Source organism: Pteropus medius, unplaced genomic scaffold (genome assembly GCF_902729225.1).
Source record: "Pteropus medius unplaced genomic scaffold, Ma_sr-lr_union100, whole genome shotgun sequence".
NCBI lineage: Eukaryota > Metazoa > Chordata > Mammalia > Chiroptera > Pteropodidae > Pteropus > Pteropus medius.
The window spans coordinates 41,499,604-41,519,313 of record NW_024344378.1 but is presented as its reverse complement, the minus strand read 5'-3'; the positions used below and the strand labels follow the sequence as shown (position 1 = coordinate 41,519,313).

Genomic DNA, 19,710 nt, shown 5'->3' with positions numbered 1-19,710 from the left:
GTAAGAAGATTCAGTAGGACTGGTTAGTGAAAGTAAAGTATGCATAGAGTTCAGTTTGAAAGCCTCTGTATTTAACTGTTAGTAAGACTATAAGATGGAATTAGAAGTGCCCAGGAGATATGGGTGGCGCATCAATAGTATCTGAGAGGACTATAATAGTATCTGAATGTCACGGTTAGGTTACACTGAGCAGTCCATAAAAAAGGAGTCATCTGGGAACCTTGTAAGGAAAGAGGTCAACAAAAGTTGAGGAGCCTGTCATGACAGATGGACACTTATTGAAAAAAAAAAAATTGTAGAGAAAGATTAGAGATGTCAAGGTATAGGATCTAGTGCTTCAGAGTCTGGGAAAACCTAAAAGCAAGCCCATTATTTATGTAAGAGAGAAATCTCAGGATATATATTTGGAAGCAGTCTGGAAGTATTTGTTCATATGTGATTGGGAACTGTGGCAGTACACCAGTACTATGTCTGAACTATGAAGTACATTTACCAGACATATTCTTCTAACAAATGTTTTTATACCCTACCCATGTGCACTAGTAGACTAGAGGACTAGTAATAACCCAAAGCTGGGAGGATAGTTAGAATTAGGAGAGAAATACTGAAAGTGTGAAGAGACATGAACTATAGGAAATAGTCTTAACAGAGTGAAACCCCTATAACATGTAGTATCTTGGGTGAATATTTGAGAAGATAAACCAGTGAAAGAGCATAGGTGAACCAGAGCTGGGAATGCATTTTTTCCTGCAAAGAAGATAACAAAAAAGTCTTATAATCTCTCTCATTTGGATATTCTAGTATTTAAAACTTTTCTTCTTATTAAAATGGCTTACTTATAGCACATCCGATTATATTGCCAGTATTTCTTTGCATCCCTCATATTTAGCAGTCCTCTGTAGGGCAGTAATTGTTAATAACCTTAGAGGACAGTGATTTTTCTCTATTGCCATCTCTTTTTCAAGGTAAATATTTTAATTTTTTTTTTTTTTAGCTTTTTCTCATAGGAATAACTTAGTATTTTGTGTTCTTTGCTAGTCTTACTTAACTTTTCAATAAACTTCTTAAATGAGACTATCAAAAAGCATACTCTAATTAGGACCTGTCCATTGTCAAATAAAGTAAAAGGCTTGTCCTTATGTTATTGTTATTAATACAGCCAGCTGCTGTTAGCCTATTTTTTTTTTTTGCCTCTTAAACACCATGATTGTTGGATAGACAATGACTTCCTTTTAATTTTATATTTTTACCCTGTTTTTGCCTATATATTCCTGTTCTATTTCAATTTGATATGTCTGCTCTTGGTTCTATCCTAATCCAATTCAACTTCATAGTATAGTATTTCTAAATGATTCTTCAGATAATTTATCAGATTGCTTTTAAGTTCAGTTGTTGAACATACAAAAGTAGCCTCAATTAGAAAAATGAGATTATAATTTTAGTCCTTCATCCAGATTACTAATAAAAACATTGCCTTATACTGACTCTTCATCCTGATTACTGACTGTAATCTCTGCTAGAGAGAGCCAGTTAAGAGCATTAGATTAAGAGCCCTTAAAATCTGACATTTTATCCAGCTGAGATCATGTTGTTAAGTATATGGTTTGGAAAAATGTTATTTGAATTTTGGGTTAGAGATATTCTTTCTTCAAACACACTTTACGGCCGCAGAATAAATAAATAAAGATAAATAAATAAAACAGATGAAAGAAGAATTGCTGCACTCAAAACCATGAAGGATAGTCCAGAGGCCCATCATCTCCCTCCCTGCACTCCCAGTCTACTAACTTAAGATCAGAACTTGATATTTTACAAGTGGTTTTATAAAAATATGATTATATCTGCCTTTAATATTTATTTTGTTGAATAATTATGTTAGTAATTATTCAGATTATTTTTAAAAGTTCTAAGATAAACATAGTGACATTTAATATTATTATCTGTAGTGGATTCAGTGTGGAAACTAAGGTTATAGAATCTCATTCTTACCCTCGAAGAATAGGCAGTATTAAATTATTTTTTATTTATTTATTTTTTCATATCTATGTGTAAATTTTACAATTATTAGTTCATGTAGTATAATGATTAAGACTAAAGCAGGTAACATAGCTCACTGAACCTCAGTTTCCTCCTTTGTCAAATAATCTTGGTAATAAACCTATTTCAAGATTATTATGCTGATGAAATTAGTTAATAGAAACTTACTTAGTACTTAGTAAATAGTAGTCTCTTACAACAAGATGGCTAACTATTGCTATTCCTACTGTGATTAATACTATCGCTATTAGAGCTGCCTATTAATTTTGCCTATACTGTATCTAGAAGAATGTTAGCTATAGAAGCTGTAGAAATATGCTTTTGGAGCAAAATAAAGCCAAAGCCCAAAGAGTAACTTGAAGGGTAAAGTTCTAAACAAAGAATTATGGTTTTTTTTTTTCAAGATATTGTTTATATAAAAGGAGACCTACATTTGTTAACATTGAGTATCTGAATTATAGATTATTTAAAGCAAAATGTGTGTTAAATCTATAATTATTACATTAAGCTAGTATTATAATTATGCATTTTGTTTTTATTAACTTCTTGAAATTTATAAGGAGGATCTGAATGGCTCATCTTTTTGGTAAAATGTGCTTTACCAGAAATCAAGAAAATTTTAAAAGGACAAATTAATTGAATTTTAAGAGAGTAACATGGGTGTCCAGCAGTGAAATATCTCTAAAAGAAGAAAGGATTCAGCAGAAATTCATTTTGTAACAAGGACCATTTAGAATGTAGACTTTTTATTTGTTAATTTTCATATGTGCCTTATGAAAATCACATAGAAAATATACAAACACTTTCCAAACGTGCAGATTTTCAGGACCATCACTAAGTTTAGATTTTCTGTGTTCGTTTTCTGACTTGATATTTGAAAGAATAAGAACATGTTTTCAAGATCTCACTTGATAGAAGTTATTTTTTTAAGAAACAAAGGAAAATAAATTTAAAAATCATTTACATGACTCATTTTGCATGAACCATTTTACAATAATTGTTTACATAGCATCTAGAATTAAAACATAGTTCAATATAATACTTCATCTTATATAGCCAGAAAAATCTTTTGTGTCTGATTCTACTGTACCTACAGAAATGGATGGGTATATATAATTTTCTTAATTTAGAGTATATGCACTGTCATAATTTTTCTGAACTTCTTTCATTATCCTCCATAACTTCTTTTCCTCATGTCTTCAGAAATCCTTTTGCTTTAGATGTCTTCTGGACTGAGTTGTCTCTCCGAAATTTCATATTCAAACTACTGGAGGAAAACGCCCTGATGGTGTCAGTTAGTCACTAAATGGTATAGAATTAGTGTATATTTGGTACAATTAGAATTCTGTAGAATTCAGTTTAGAAATAAAGGAATAGTGAAAAGAATGTTATATAAAATCAAAAAACACATTCATGTTTGTTTTACATGTTATCACTCATAGTGTTACTTTAGATGATATTGTTAGTTTCTTCTCTGTAGGGATAAATGAAAGCATATTAATGAATTACTATTTTCAACCATTATGGCACTTAAATATGAAGGGCAAAACATTGTTCACTACTATTAGGAACAAACCGAGAATGTCCATGCCCTAATGCAATGGAAAGTTGAGTATGTCCTAATCAGTACACTAAGTCAAGAAACAAAAGAAAAAGTATATAGATTGCAAAGGAAAAAGTAAATCTGTCTGTACTTGCAAAATATAAGATCAACTATATTGAAAATTCCCCCCAAATTTACAACAAAACTCCAATCAATGGAATCTTGAATGAATTTAAGAAGATCACAGAAAACGAGGTCAATACACCAAAGGAAAAAAAATTAAGGGAAAAAAAAGGAAGGAAAATAAGGGAAGGAAAAAATAAAGATAAGGGCACAATTAATGAAATAAGAAATATATAATAGACAAACACAATGAACTTCAAAGTTTATAGTTCCGTGGGGGACACAGAAGCTAATACATGGTACACTAGATCACAGATGGACACTGGGAATAGGTGAGTGGGTGGGGTAGGCGTGTCCCTGCATGGCGATGGGGGGAAGGAGAGAAGAGAGGGCAATTAATAATTAGAAAATATATCTGTTAAAAGTACAATATATCACATCATTAAAATAACAAAATTAACTTAGTGATAAATTTAACAAACATGTACAAAGTCTTTTCCGAAAATTACAAAATATTATTAAAAAATTTAAAAAAACAAATATTTAGAGAGATTTGTCATATTCCTAGACTGAGAAACTCTATATTACTAAGATGTCAATACCTAGACTGGGAGACTCTATATTACTAAGTTGTCAATTGTCCCCAAATTGATTTATAGATTTAATACTGTTCCAGACAAATTCCCAGCAGCCTCTTCTATGAAAACTGATAATCCAAGGTACCTACATGGGAGTACACATTTGTCAAAACTCAAACTGTACACTTAAAATAGCATATTAATTATGTTGATAAAGTTGACTTAAAAAAATAATGTTTTACCCAGCAGCCAACACCTTAGAAAACAGGTAATTAGATAAAATCCTACCAAATGGTATTAATTAGGACTAATTAGGAAGGCTTGCATGGACTACTAAAAATGCTGACATGTAGACTATTATAAAATTAACACCTTTCTACTTTATAACTGGCTGCTTGCCAAATATTTCTAACGATGGGTCCTTTTTTGTTGATTTTTATTTCTCATATTTATGAATTACTATATATTATCTTAGCTTAGGCCCACTATGGCCTATGAGACAAATTCTGTCCACCATCTCTTTTGTATGGCCTATGGGCAAAGAATGGTTTTAATATTTTTAAATGGGTAGAAAAAAATGAAAGAATAATATTTTATGACATATGAATTATATGAAATTCTAATTTTAGGAATACAGCTATACTTATATGTAGTCATGGTTCTTTGCGCTACAATAGCAAGGTTGTACAATATTATATGGCTCACAAAACCTGAAACATCTATTATCTTGCTCATTACAGAAAATGATTACTGACCATTGTCTTAGATATTCTATTTTGGCTCTTTATCAAAATCTCAACTGGATTTTCCAAGGATTCAATCTCTCCTTTAGTAGTTTTCCCTTATAAATCTAATTGTCCAAAATATTTGAATATTAAAATTTCCTTTCCTTCCAAGTTCCTGGAGTCATTTGTCTACTCAGTGACTTTTGCTAATTCTTCCTATACCCAGTCTAGGGACCCAAGCTCTTTCTCCATCTTCCTTATCACCCTGAGGGCTCCCATTCTCCTAGATGCTCTAAGTTTCTACCTGTTCTTTTGTAAGTCAAATTATCTGTGCTTCTTTCTTTGCAAATTTTTATATTTATTTCCTGCTACTTTGCAAAGAGTCCTTTAGTTACTAGGACTCAATCTTCTCCAAAGGCTCTAAGGAATTTTTTACATTCTTCTTAGTATTTTGCATCATTCATTCAGCAGGTAAAATTAAATTTTAGCCTCACTTTTTATTATCATATAATTTGAAATTTCATTTTTGAGGTGTATAGGATGTTGAATTCATCAACTTTATTCAACAATTTCTTTTTTCTTTATGTTATAGTAGTAACAATTTGTCTGAAGATTATTGGATTACAAATGAGTTTTCGTAAAATAAATGTTCGCCAAGTGAGTTTAACATGTAGTGAATTAGGGTGAGAATATGCCTTGGTTTCCTTGGATACTTTTGCTACAATTTGGGGGCGATTTGAACTCTAATGTCACCACAGCAACATGGGGGACGGCGGGGCAGGTAAAGACACAGAAGTGAAATTAGTTTTTCTCAGTTCTTCCCTGCTGACTCAGCAGAGAATTACAGGTCAGTGATATTTGGAAAAAGTTAGATTTATTAAAGTATATTTTAGAAGGAAACAAGCCACATTAAGGAGGGCTGTAGCTCTGTGGAATTTAGGAGGTGAAAATATAAAAGATAGAGTATACTCCAAGAGAGGAGCAGGTCCTCAGAAAAGAAGGCTATAACAACACAGAAGTGGGAAAGTCCATATTATATTAGGGCCAGGCGAGATGGGTGGTTACAAAGTGTTCCTAAGTGATTGGCACATGAGGTCATTTTGATTGACACTTGGCTGCTGTATAACATTTTGCCTAGTGTGCATATGCTTACTCAGGATTCTACTACCAATGGGGTGTTCTTTGGGCAGTCCTTGGGCTGAGCCTCCCTTCTCTTGTTACCTCTGTCACTCATGTCTGACTAGCTACCTAACACTTTCACTCTCAAAAGTATATAGTTTGGATGATAAATTATGTACACTCTAGTTTCTAGACTGACTGCTTGAGTCCCATGGTATATCATGTGGACCCAGCGGGTGACATTCTACAGTGTCTACAGTGCCTGGGCACTAATGATCACACTTTCTTATTGAGCCAGTTTTTCCAACCACAGGGAACACTTTCTCTCCATAGGTTTAACTGCTGTCAAATGTTAGCTTACTCTCTTCAGGCTTTGCAGACCCTTTGTTGACAGTGGAGAATCTATTCAGGCACCATTTCAAATTTATTAAACATACAAAGACTTTACTTCTTTTCATTTTTCAGTGTTAAGCAGATTTCCTGAATCCATCTTAGTCACTCTACTGTTTACTTTCACAGTAGTCTTGCCAGGGAATCCCAGTTAAAACACTCTATTCTTTTTGGAAGAGATATGACTCCCTTATAGTGTCAGAACCAGTTTATAAAGAAGCCATTTACCAGGGGGCTTTTTAAGAAAACTTAATAAAAGACCCGTAGCCAAGTAACCTTAACTTTATATGCAAATTTGAATCAAACATTAGCAGGAAGAATTCTGTAGTGAGGCTCTTGCTGTTTTCTCTGAAAACAGTATTTAAGGTAAGGAAAAGAACTGTCTACTAGTACTAGTGAGCAAGAGCTGAAATTTTATGCTCTCAGCACTCTTAATGGCCTTCCTCATGTGTATACCATTTGTAAAGACTTTTGACTAAGGGAACAGAGGTGAGTAGAGTAATAAAGAGTGTTCAATGAGAAACGTGTTGGTTAAGCTACAAAGCAGCACTAGTCAGTGATCTCTGTTGCTCATGCTGGGAGAAAAATGTTCAGCTTGAAGTCATTCTGGGAAGTGCTCTTTCACCAGAGGGTCAAAGTCACTGGACTGGCAGGAGAGTCCATGGTCTAAAAGGGTTTTGATGTAGACTAATCCTGCACTCAGAGAACACTACACAAGTGCTACTCAGAGTCTTTGACTCAAAGTAGCTGAGTGTAAGAAGCCAAGCATCTCTTTTTGAAAACACCTTCAGGAGAAATGGCTAGCATTGTGAACAGAAGAATAATATGGGAAAGTTATTTAGTTCTGGAATCTTTAGGGCTTTTTTTGTTGTTTGTTTCTGATAAGTTTATTATTAACTGATTTATATCAATTATTATACATAAACTTGTATTAATAATTAAATAAATTAGTAAATTTGTGTTAAGAGTTAAATCTAATAAATTCTTATTACTTTATATTTTGTTTTTATCTTAAAAAATCTTATTGTGTGCTGATTGCTTACCTCAAGTAAGATGTTTGGCTGTTTGCCTACATTTCAAAAATAATTTTTAGAAAGTCGAGTAAGTCTTCTAGAGAAAAGAATCTGAAAAATACAATTTATGAAGTGATGACTTTTAGAAAGCAGACATTGGCATAGCTAATCGAAAGAGGGATATTGAGGATTTTATGTTCTCAGTACTCAGTTTAGTAGCAAAAGGTCTGTAAATGAAGTGAGACACTCGAGGTCATACACAGTTGAGGTAACAGGTTGAGATCTTGGGTTTTGGGGCACCGGTTCAGGGCATTTTCCTTTACCTCAGGAGAAGGAAATGGTCCAATGTTTTTTTTTTTACAAAACTGGGCCCCTTCTGCTTTACTGACTTCCCTTTGTTCAATGGCTAGTTAATAAACACATAAATACCAAGAATCACTTTTTGGGCAATTTGTTGAAGAACACTTTACCTACAACTTTCATCCTTGCCCTTTCAAATTCAGACACACAGCCCTCTGGCAATTCCTCCATTTCCTCAGACTTGCCTAAACCTCTGGCTTCTTTACTCTTATATATGCTTTATCCAAGAATTTGCACAGCAGACTTCTTCAGGTCTGATCTGTTATTACCTTACATAACATCCTGCATAGATGCTATGTAAAATCATATGTGAAAATAGCATCTCCCACTTCAGTCACCCTCCATCTTCTTACATAAGTTTATGTTTACATAGTGTTTATGACAAATGAAATATTATATACTTACTTGTTTATTTATCTATTGCCTGTCTCCTCATACAAGAATGCAGGCTATATGAAAAAAAGGATTTTTAGACCTTTAAAATAAAATTAGATGTTAGGCTTTTTTACACTTATTAAAATGATTGATTTAGTTGCCAAATTTGGCATTTGTTTGAAACATAATCACTGGACCTCATGGAATTAAGAGCAAGAAAAATGTTACTTCTTATATTTTATGTCACAGAAAGTTATGGGCAATAGGAAATTACCTTACAAATACTTTCAGAAAGAATTAAAATTCACTTGATATTTGGTTTAAGATCGTTTAGAAAAGTATCAAGGATTTCTGTAAGTATTATACTTCGTGGCCACTAACATGATCAAAAATGCACATACATATCAGTATCAATGCTATTTGTTGCAATACAACTTCTATAAAGTTGGATATATATGGTTGTCTTAAAAAGTTCTTCATTTTACCTCATGTAGGTGACAAGATTCCTCTTTAAAGATAATGACAGTTGTGGAACAGCCCCGATGAGACTTCTTGATTGCATGCATTAGCTGTTGGGTTACGGAAGCAAAAAGATCCTTGAGGATGGAGTTTATAGAACTTGCTGAAGTATATATGATCTACATTATCCTCCATTATCAGTCCCTTGGTGTTTTAGGCTCTGAAAAATCACAAATTAGCCATAGATTTAATGATTAAAATGTGTTTTATACTGTCTTATATCGCAGTGTTTGGGAAAGAAATCAGAAATTTAATTAAAGCCATAAAGTATAGAAAGATACCATAACAAAAATTATTTCTAACCCTTGAAAATAGTTGTAAAATATATTTAAACCAGTCTATAGTGGTCTGTTTCCTAAAAAATAAAAATAAAAATAAAACCAGGAATTTTTGCATGTGCTCTACTCTTAACTAAAATTAGTGGTTTAAGAATGAATTCAGAGCACCAGTATCACAAAAATTTATATCAACAATAAATTTATAGATGGCCAACCTCTTCCAATGGTTTTGCTAATTTAACTGTTGGAAGACAACCTTATTTTAGGTTTGCCTCACAGTGCTCCATCTTCAAGGAATTTCACCTTCCATAGAATATGTTTGGAGTAAACCAAGTCCTCTTTCAAGCTGGGACTTGCATTTGTAAAATAGAGAAAACAAACATACCTTCATAGTAATATGGTTGATTTGAGTTTAAATGGGATAACACATGCATAGCATTAAGCAAACTTTCTAGCCCATTGTAAGTGATCAATTGAATTTGTATTAGTATTGCAATATAGTAACCCAAATACAATGGATTTGTTATGTGCATTGACTGGAGTAACACAACTCCCCAAATCCCAGTAGCTCATTGATGGTTTATCATTCATACATTGGTTTGATGCTAGCCAGTTTTCCTAGATAGGTCTCTAGCAGGTAATGATGACTCAGTGATTCATGGATGTCCAATCTTGTGATACTGCCAACTTTATAATGTAGCCTTCACTGTCACTGCAGAAATAAAAGAGATGAGAAATGTTTTGAGCAGAAAGTTTCATAACCAGACCTCAATGTGACATACTTTCTGCTATATCTCATTAGTTAACACTCAGTTAAAGCGGATCCGAATGAACTGTAAAAAAAGCAGATAAATTTCTTCTTCCTTTATGTTTAGGAAGAAATGGGATTGTTGAACACCTAACCATTCCTTGCATACTCTTTATTCTAGTTATTACTGCTGTTCAACAAATTATTCTAAATTTACTGGTATAAAACAACAATCAATTTATTATACTAATAGGTTCTATGGAATTCAGAAAGGGCATAGGCTTTTTCTCTCACACATCTGATTTCTGGATTGAGGACTGGGACACTAAAGAAAAGTATAATTAGCCTCTCACGTGGCTTGGCCTTCTTATAGCATGACAGTCTCTAGGTTGTTGGGCTTTTTGCATGGGATTTTAGGAATCTAAGAATAAGTGTTGCAGTTAACAAAGCACATATGACATTTCCTTTTCTAAGCTAATCTCTGAAATCATGTACTGTCACTTTCGCCATAATTTATTGGTTACAAACAAGTCAAAAGTCTCCCTGATTCAAGAGGAGGGGGCATAAGCCCCACCTTTCTAAGGAAGAAGTATAAAAGTCAAAAGAAGCATATGGGGTGGGAAATGATGTTGTGCTTATCTTCGGAAAATATAATGTGCCCCACTTATTATAAATACTCTTATTATCATTGCCATTTAGTAATTCTTTTTACTGATTAATTTTGTGACCATAAGTTAAACATCCTTCTGCTTATTAAATATAAAATAAACCAGAGAAAATATTCTTAAACTATTGCATGTAATCATTTGTTTAATAACAGTTTTGAGAGTTCTGATAAACCAAATATTCTAGTTAATAGAATTTTAAATTACCACATTTTAATGTTGTCTATAAATGTATCCATAGCCTATTTAAGATGTTAAGCTACACACAAACTTTTAACATTTCTCTTAAAAAATTCCTTTAAAATAGTAATATTTAGAAAGTACAAAGTAGAATAACAGTTCTGAGAATGTCTTTAGAATATGAAATTGTTATGAACTGGATAGCATGGCATTAAGGAGGCATCATATTAAGAAATAATGTTCTATCTGTTATAAAGTGTCCTCAGTCAACCACTTGAAAAAAATATTTCAGTACTTCCTATCTGTCAAGCACTGTGTTAAGTTTTAAGAACATAAACATGTGAGGCATGATATTTGTCCTCAAGTAACTGACATTCTTATGGAGCAGATATATAAACAAATGATAGGAATTTTTGTGATAAATACTATAATGGAAGCATATAGAATCATCACTGGAAATGAGATTTTAATTCTGTCATGGTGAAAATTATGTAAAGATGTAATCATTTGTTGACACTGGAGTTAGACTTTGATGAATGAGTAGAAGTTGTAAAGTTGGATTTGTGGTTTAGGACATTTGCAAGGATATAAAAATAAAGGCTTGCTTAGAGGAATGCAGTTTGGCCAGAGTGCCTGAATCCCAGTGTATAGGTGGAGGAATACTGGAAAAATCAAAAGAATCCAGATTCTTAAGATTTTTATTTTATGTCAAAGAGACATAGTAAGAGGAACAGATTTACTAGGTTTGGCACAAAGTATCAAGATTTTATTCTATAAGATTTGGATGCAGGAATAATGTTCCAGCTTACCTACTATAATTATGCACCTGAATCTGCCTTATATTTGAAAATTGAGGTTCTTTTAGCAAGAGAAAAAGGAGAAATTGATGATTTGGTAGACAGCTAACAAACCCTTACAAAATATTTATTTTATTAAGATAATAATTTCAATCAAATGCTAATTTACTGTGTATGCCCCACTAAATATATTGATCTAGTATAATTTTCAGGAATTGCTCTTTCTTAGAATGGGAAACCTCTACAAAAGGGACTTTGGAAGAGTGCTAAAGATAATATCAATAATGATGACAATAAATAATACAAATGAGGCTTTTGTTTGGAACCAACCAGCATTTTTGTATTGGCAATGAGCTGAAACCAAGCATATGCCAACCATATTTCTAACTGCCTGTCTCTAAGGAGATTTAGGAAATCAGACTGACAGTCAGGCATGTTTAATACTAGAGCAGCCAAGGTGAAGGGATTGAAGCGATGTCTCACCAGCTTCAGGGACTCATTGAGTCTGTTCCAGAATATGACATGCTACTGATTACAGAGGATTTTGGTGTTAAATTGACGGAAGAAATTGCTAATCAAAATGCAAGTGGGAGATGTAAATGGAAAAAAATATGGACTCACCAATTAATGCACAGAGAATCATTTTCTTCTTTGGATGCTTTGTGTCATTATTAAATCTGAAATTTTACATGTTAGCTTCAAAAGAACCATATCAATCAGAGAACGTTGAAAGACAGTGTGTTATGCTGTGATGAACACTGGGTTAGAAACCAGAAGACCTTGATCCTGGTTTCAGCTACATTAAATACTAGCCTCAGAATTCTGGTTCTCTCCCTTTAACATACTGTTACACAGTGTCCAAATGTATAAGGGGGGAATATTATATTTGTCTTCCTTACATCACATATCTTAGGGGGTCCTTCCATTCTTTTTTCCTTCTCTCTCTCTCTCTCTCTCTCCTTCCCCCATCACCTCTCTCATTCTTTATTTTATTAATTGAATTCCTTTTATTCATTTATTTTGATAAGTTTTTATTAAATGCCTACCATGTGCCAATATGTCTGTTATATACTTAAGCACGTAGAGATAAGATCTATAAGATTTCTATTTTCATAGAGTTTATATTCTAGTGGACAAAGAAAATAATAGATAAGTAAACAAAGTAAACAAGGAAAGAAATAGACAAGGCAGTTATGCTGAGTGATATGAAGGAAGGAAGGAAGATGATATGATGGAGAGAAAATTGATATAGTGTATGACATTTTAAATACATTAGTCAGGAAGAATCTCTGAGGAGATCAAATTTGATTCAGTTAATAAGAATCAGGATTAGTCAGCAAATTAGGGAAAAATGTTGCAGGCAGAATAGAGTAAATGCAAAGATGATAAGATTGGGAAATTCTAATTATACCTAAAGAACAGGAAGGAATCTAAAACTTAGTGAATGGAGGAAGGGGTGATCTAATATGATTTTAGAGAGCTAGACAGGGAATAGATTATTTTGGCCTAGTCAGATATGTTAAGCAGTTTAGATTTTGTTACAAAGCATTGGGAAATATTGAAATATCTTAAACAGGTGATATGATCTCATTTGTATTTTAAGAAGTCTCTGTTGCTTGTGTTGAATGTTGACTTTCCAAAAGGCCACCAAAAAATGTGTTAATCAAGCAAAACTAAGTTTATTAGACAGTGCAGGAGAGGAGAACACCACCTTGACAGAGTGTTACTGTTGTCTCAAAATGGGACATTGAGTAAGGCCCTTTTAGGGTCTATATTTTAAGGTCTATACTGAGTGATTTTATTTTACTTTATTTTTTAAAAGATATTTTTAAGTTTTTAAATTACAATTGTCATACAATGTTTTATTAGTTTCTGGTGTACGACACAGTAATTAGAGATTTATATAACTTATGAAGTTATAACCCTGATAAATTCAATACCCATCTGAAATCATACGTAGTCATTTTTATACTACTGACTGTATTCTTCATGCTATATTCTATATCACCATGACTATTTTGTAACTGCCAATTTGTACTCTTTAATTTCCATCCCCCTTCACACATCCTGCCCCCCACTATCACATCTCCCAAACATCAAAATGCTCTTTGTATCTGTGAGCTTGTTTTTGTTTTGATTGTAGGGTTATCCTGTTCTTTAGATTTCACATATTATTGAAATCATATAGCGTTTGTCTTTCTCTGTCGGACTTACTCCACTCAGCACAATACCCTCTAGAGTCATTCATGTTGTTGCACATGACAAAATTTCATTTTTTTTAAAAGCTAGTAATATTCCATTGTATATATGTCCCATTTCTTCTTTATCCATGCATTTATTGATGGACACTCAGCTTGTCTCTATATCTTGGCTATTGTATATAATGCTGCAATAAACATACAGATGCAGATTTTCCTTCAAAGTAGTGTTTGAAATTTCTTTGGATAAATATTCAGAAGTAGGGTTACTGGGTCCTTCTTCTATTTTATCTGGTATAAAGATTGTTACACTAGATTTTTGTTGTTGTTTGTTTCCATTATCATAAATATCTTTTTCCATTCCTTTACTTTTCCATTCCTTCAGCCTATGTGTATCTTTTGATCCAAAATGAGTCTCTTATATGTAAGGATCTTGTTTTCTCATTCATTTCGCCACCCCATATCTTCTGAGTGGAGCATTTAATCCATTTTCATTTAAAGTAATTATTGATAGATATGTCATATCACCATTTTATTATTCACAGTTTTGATTCTTTTTTTCCTTCTTAAAGAAGTTCTTTTAATATTTCTAATAATAGTGGTTTGATGATGATGAACTCCTTTAGCTTTTTTTTTTTTTTTTTGGTCTGAAAAGCTCTTTATTTGTCCTTTGATTCTAAATGATAGCTTTGCTGAGGCTAGATGATGCTCATTTGGGGTTTGTGAACTTTTGAGGGATTTTAAGAAAGTCTGCAGCATGAGCCAAGACAGGCCATTTGAATGGAAAAGCCACAAGAAGCACCTTGGGTGTGCCAACAATTTGGGTGGAACAAGGTCTCAGAGAATCACCACGGCAGGGTAAACTATATTAGCCAGGTTAATGGAGACTCAGATATAGCACCTGCCTGCATCTGTGTGCCGGATGCAGATGAGGGCTCAACAAAGGAACAATAGCTTCTGCCAGTATTTCTGTTTGGGAGAAAACTACCTCTCCAGCCCTTTCCTGAAGCCAGCCAATTCAGTTCTTTCCCTTATATCCCTGGCGCCTTTCAAGCTGCTACCTTAGTGCAGAAGCTCAGAGCTAGTGAGTCTGTCAGTGAGTAAGTCTGTGTGAAGGTGCTAAAAAGAGGACTGCCAAAACTACAATCACCCTCCATTTTACTCAGCCACAATCTGTGCTATTTTTCACAGCCAGAAGTTTTGGGGACGTCTCTTTCCGGCACTGGAACTCTGGGATGGGGAGCCTGGTATGGGGCTGGGATCCCTCACTCCTCAGGGGAACCTTCGCAGTGGAGATATTCTTCCTGATTTTTAAATACCTCACGTGGGTGTTTGACTAGCCCATTCTTTATCTCTGCCCCTCTTACCAGTCTCAACATGGCTTCTCCTGTATAACCTTAGTTATAGGACTTCTGTTCAACTAGACTTTAGGCAATTCTCAATGATGATTGTTCTTTGGTTTTAGTTTTTTAATTTTGATGTGGTCATGAGAGGAGGCAACTATGCTGAGTGATTTTAAAGTGCATCTTTCAAGAGAGAACTGGTTAGAATTTGGTAATTTAGTAGATTTTGGATGGGTGAACACAGTGAATTGAGGATCTTGAAATTAATCTGGATGAGCTTTTATTCTTGGTAATTGATCAGTATAGCTAGAACAGTTTCCATGAGCAAGTGTTTCCTGGAGAAAGCAGCTAAGTTATTTTTGTTTGATTTGTATTATCAATGAGAGTGTTATAGGAAGGTCTATCCATTATTGTGTATCACAGAAGCAGGGAATTATGTTGTTTCCAGTTCTTACTAGTCCATGGAAAACATGTTGTTGGGGGTGAGGTTTGGCAAGAGCAGAAGTGAAAATACCAGATATGAGTCTGTTAAAGTTTTCCAGACAATAGATTATATTGATGTAGATTTGTGCTACACTGTTCAATACAGTAGTAACATGTGGCTTGAACACTTGAAATTTGGCTAGTGTGAATTGCGATATGCTATTCAAGTGTAAAAACTCATGCCAAATTTTGAAGACTCAGTAAGAGAAAAAGAATATAAAATATCTCACTTATTTATTTGTATGTCTATATAGTCAAATTGATGTCAATATATTTTAACCAAATATATCCAAAATATTGTCAATTTGAGAGGTACAAATTATTATTATTATTTTTAATGTGGCTACTAACACATTTAAGATTATATGTGTTGCTTGCATTATATTTGTATTGCACTAGAAAGTTGGACTAGAAAATTGGCAAAATAAGTGAATGAATTTGAAATTTATTTTAGAAATAAAATTGACTGGATTTGCTAGACATGGATGTGGAATTGAAGGATATTGGGGAAACAAATTTGGCTCTAAGGTTTCTTATTTTGGGCCATTATGTGGATATGAGTATGACATAATGAGCTAGGGGACACTTGGAGAAACCAGTTTGAGATAGGACTTTAATTCCATTTTAGCGGGCTCATTAGATGTTAAATTTACTTATTTTATAAACATGTTATATGGATCATTGGCTATATGATTTTGGAATTTAAAACATAAATTTGACCTATGATAAGAATTTGGTATTCCTTAGCATAGAATGCACTCACATTTGAAGAGAGTATATTAGAGAGGGAAAAAATGATATAGGAACAAACACATTTAGAAATCATGTGAATAGAAGGAAATAGAACGGAAGACTGACAAAAAGTAATGGAAAAGATGGGAAGAAAATCAAGAGAGTGCTGGCTCAGAAGTCATAGCAAGAATTTTCAACTGTGAGATTATTGCTTAGAGGACTGATAAGACAAGAAGATATGTTCACTGTATTTGGAGACATAGATGATTAAATAGGTAATGTACGTTAAGATATGTCATACTTTGATGTCTGGGTTTCCTGTAACTTATGACTAAGGCTGCAGCTGGCAAAAGCAGCTAAATACTCCAATCATAGGTTGAAAAAACTGCCAGCTTGTTTTGGGAGCAACACACTTCCACAGAGCTTAGATATAAGTAAAGGATTTGGGACAGGGAGAGAGATTAGATTTTTTTGAAATGTGTAGTGCTCTGAAAGAAAGGTTAAACGGTTCTCTCCTTTCCCTTTGGAGTGCTTTTGGAGTACTCTGTATTGTCCTCACACTGTAATGGAGGAATGACTACAAAAAATAAACCTGAAACTCTGACAATGACTAAACACACACTCTTAAAGTGAATTCTATACTTAATATAGGCATTAAGTCATACAGTTGTAAACATTATATATAGGCTTTTGATAAGAACTTTAGTTGTTAATGATTCTTAATGTGTCTTGATTCTAGACCAGTTTTTTTGCAATTTATAGTTTTGACTGTTGAACCATGCTATCTTTGCTTGGAAGGCCTCTTCTTTCTTGTATCTTTATGAATATCTGCAGTCATTAGTCTTTGTGCACTTTCTGAAGGAATTGTTTTGAAATGCAGTCTATTGATTTCTTTAGAATGATTTGCTTTGCTCCAATATGTTCTACAGACTCCTGCCACCCTCTTCTATTCCGTTAACGTCAGTGTTGGCTTTCTCCTAGCTCTCAGGACTTTCTCTGATGTAAAGAGTTAGTTTTACCTGTGTTTCTTTTTCAATTATCTTTTAATTACCATAATTTGTTTTCTTACCAGAGATGCAACGAGAGCAGCAATGAGAGAAGAAAATATCACTTCCTACTTGGGTCAGAGCTGAAAACAGATTCAGCCACTGGCTATATTGAGGCATTTTTTTATGTAATACTAATGAACATTTCTCCACATCAGCTCACTAGCTTGTTAATAACTTTATAGTCAATACATGGTGAATTACAAAACTACTTTGTCAACAAATTACATAAATAAAAATAAATATTTGTCAATTATAGCATTTTTGTTATAAAAATAACACATGCTTATAATAACAAAATAAACAAACTAGGACAGTTTATAGTAAAAAGGAAAAATTGCCCTGGCTATTTATTCCTACTATGGCATCTCTACGACTAATTGCTTTTATTAGTTTTGTAGGTATCCTTTTAGATCATTTTTCTACATAAATCTTAACATATATACTTGTTTGTGTATGTATATATTTTGTTCGTTTGTTTTTGCAAAATAAGACCATTCTATGCCTATTGTTATAAAACTTGATTTGATTTTTATAGTTTAACAATGTCATGCATTATGTTCTCTTAGTTTTAAGCCAAAGTAAAAGTTAACATGGACCCATACTGACTGTCAGTGGTACATTTCTTATAAGCTTTTTCTGTAGGTGGGAATAGTATAAAGGAGAAGAAGCAGTAAAAACGAGGCAACACACAAGGAAAAATGATAGCAAATAGTCATTTGAGGCCATGGTTTAAAAAATATGAAAAGCCAACATAATGTTATTAATGGAGCTTCACATTACCACAAAAGTTGAATCATACAACCCTGAAATGATAGAGCTGAGTGAAAAATCTCATGGCTTAAAATCCTTACAGGATTTTGAAGCCTATAGAATTGAAGTGAGTTACCTAAGTACGTATAGCTAATGAGTATCAAAGCCAGGTTTAGAATTTAGGTTTCCTGACACCAAATTCAGTGCATTTTTGATGTCACCACAACCATATGTTCAAACTAACAAAAAGACACACAAACATTGTATTAATTGAATAAAATTGAAACACAATGTGTATAATGTGTTATTATAACTCATCGTATTATAGAATAAGGTAAAATAAAATAAAATACACCAAAGAAGTGTCTGAAACCATTGGCTAAGAACAGGAATAGATTAACATGAGGACTGAACAAAGGGATAAGTGACAAGTAGCTTGGAGGGAAGGTCAGATTAGTTTATAATAGAAGATGAGATAAAAAGAGAAAGTGAAATAATTTAAATGTACTGAATTTGCTTAAGAAGTGAAGCAAAGAGAAAATGCCCTTCAGTTTAAATAAAATTCTCAGCAGAAACTGAGAGGATCAAGTAAAGGTAAAAGATATACCCTTGAGCTGCTGATAAAGAAGTCTAGCCTGAAGGAAGAAATTTTGTAGAGAGATCACTACCTGACAGGAACTTTACATATATTCTCTCATTTCACCCTTATAGAAGCCCTTGAGAAAAGGATTTAAATAACCATTTTATTGACAGAGAAAGAAACAAATAATTTAAAATAACTCCTACAAAGTCACTCTGACAGACAATGATCCAACAGGGTTCATTTCTGTTTGGCTCCAAAGCCTGTGTTCATGGTTCTATCCATTCTGCCTTTATTAGTCATTAAAGGGAGAATGATCCTTATGTTATATTCAGTGTTCCTGAATACAGAGGTATGGGAGATTAATTTTAGTATTTCTGAACTATTCTTAAGAATATAGAAAGCATAATTAAATTCAATTATAAAGAAGGTAAGATTAAGAAAAAAATAATGGTTCGTTAGACATTGCACATTGTTTTACAAAGATTTTCTAAGCATAAACTTCCTGTCATTTACCTTTCTGCTTTCTTCTGCTTATAAGTCTGCTTGTTGGAGCTTGGAAAAAATTGAGTGGATTAAAACAGGAATTTAATGGCCACGAAAACAACTCAAGGCTGAAAAGATGTTCCTCTCACTAAGGTATCTACTTACAGGTCAATTCTTTGATTTGCACTGTCTGATTTGACAGTTTGGCCTCATATAGACTTGGAGTCAACATAGAGCAGGAATAGACTCTTAACATATAACTTGTCTTTTTTCCCGGAATCCCGTACTGTTCTGCCGAAATATGGAGTTGCTTCATAGTCAGATAGGTCTCATCTGGTTCTGCCATTTGCAAATTTGAATTCATACCCTTCTTTAAGAAGCTATTACTTCAAAGCTAAAGCTATTCAGTTGCAAGAACAGGGCTTTTTGAGAATCAAGAAGAAATGATTTTTGAAAAGCAAAAGTCCTATCTTTAAGAAGGGTTATAAAGTTGATCAATAATAGATTTAAGAGAGGCTAAAGGAAGAGCTGGATCCCTCCCCACCCCCCGCCCAGGAGTTGTATTTAGTAGTGCTGTTTGTCTTGGGAGATCAGAATGGCAAAGAAAGTCTGAGGGACCAGGCCTGCATGGGCCATATG

The 19,710-nt window shown here is 33.5% G+C and overlaps 1 protein-coding gene across 1 annotated transcript in view; it reads left to right on the top strand.

The window, feature by feature from the left end:
* The window catches only part of CTNNA3 (catenin alpha 3), a 1,416,183-nt gene that overhangs the window by 1,132,553 nt on the left and 263,920 nt on the right, over window positions 1-19,710 (top strand). The gene's annotated exons all lie outside the window — the stretch shown is intronic.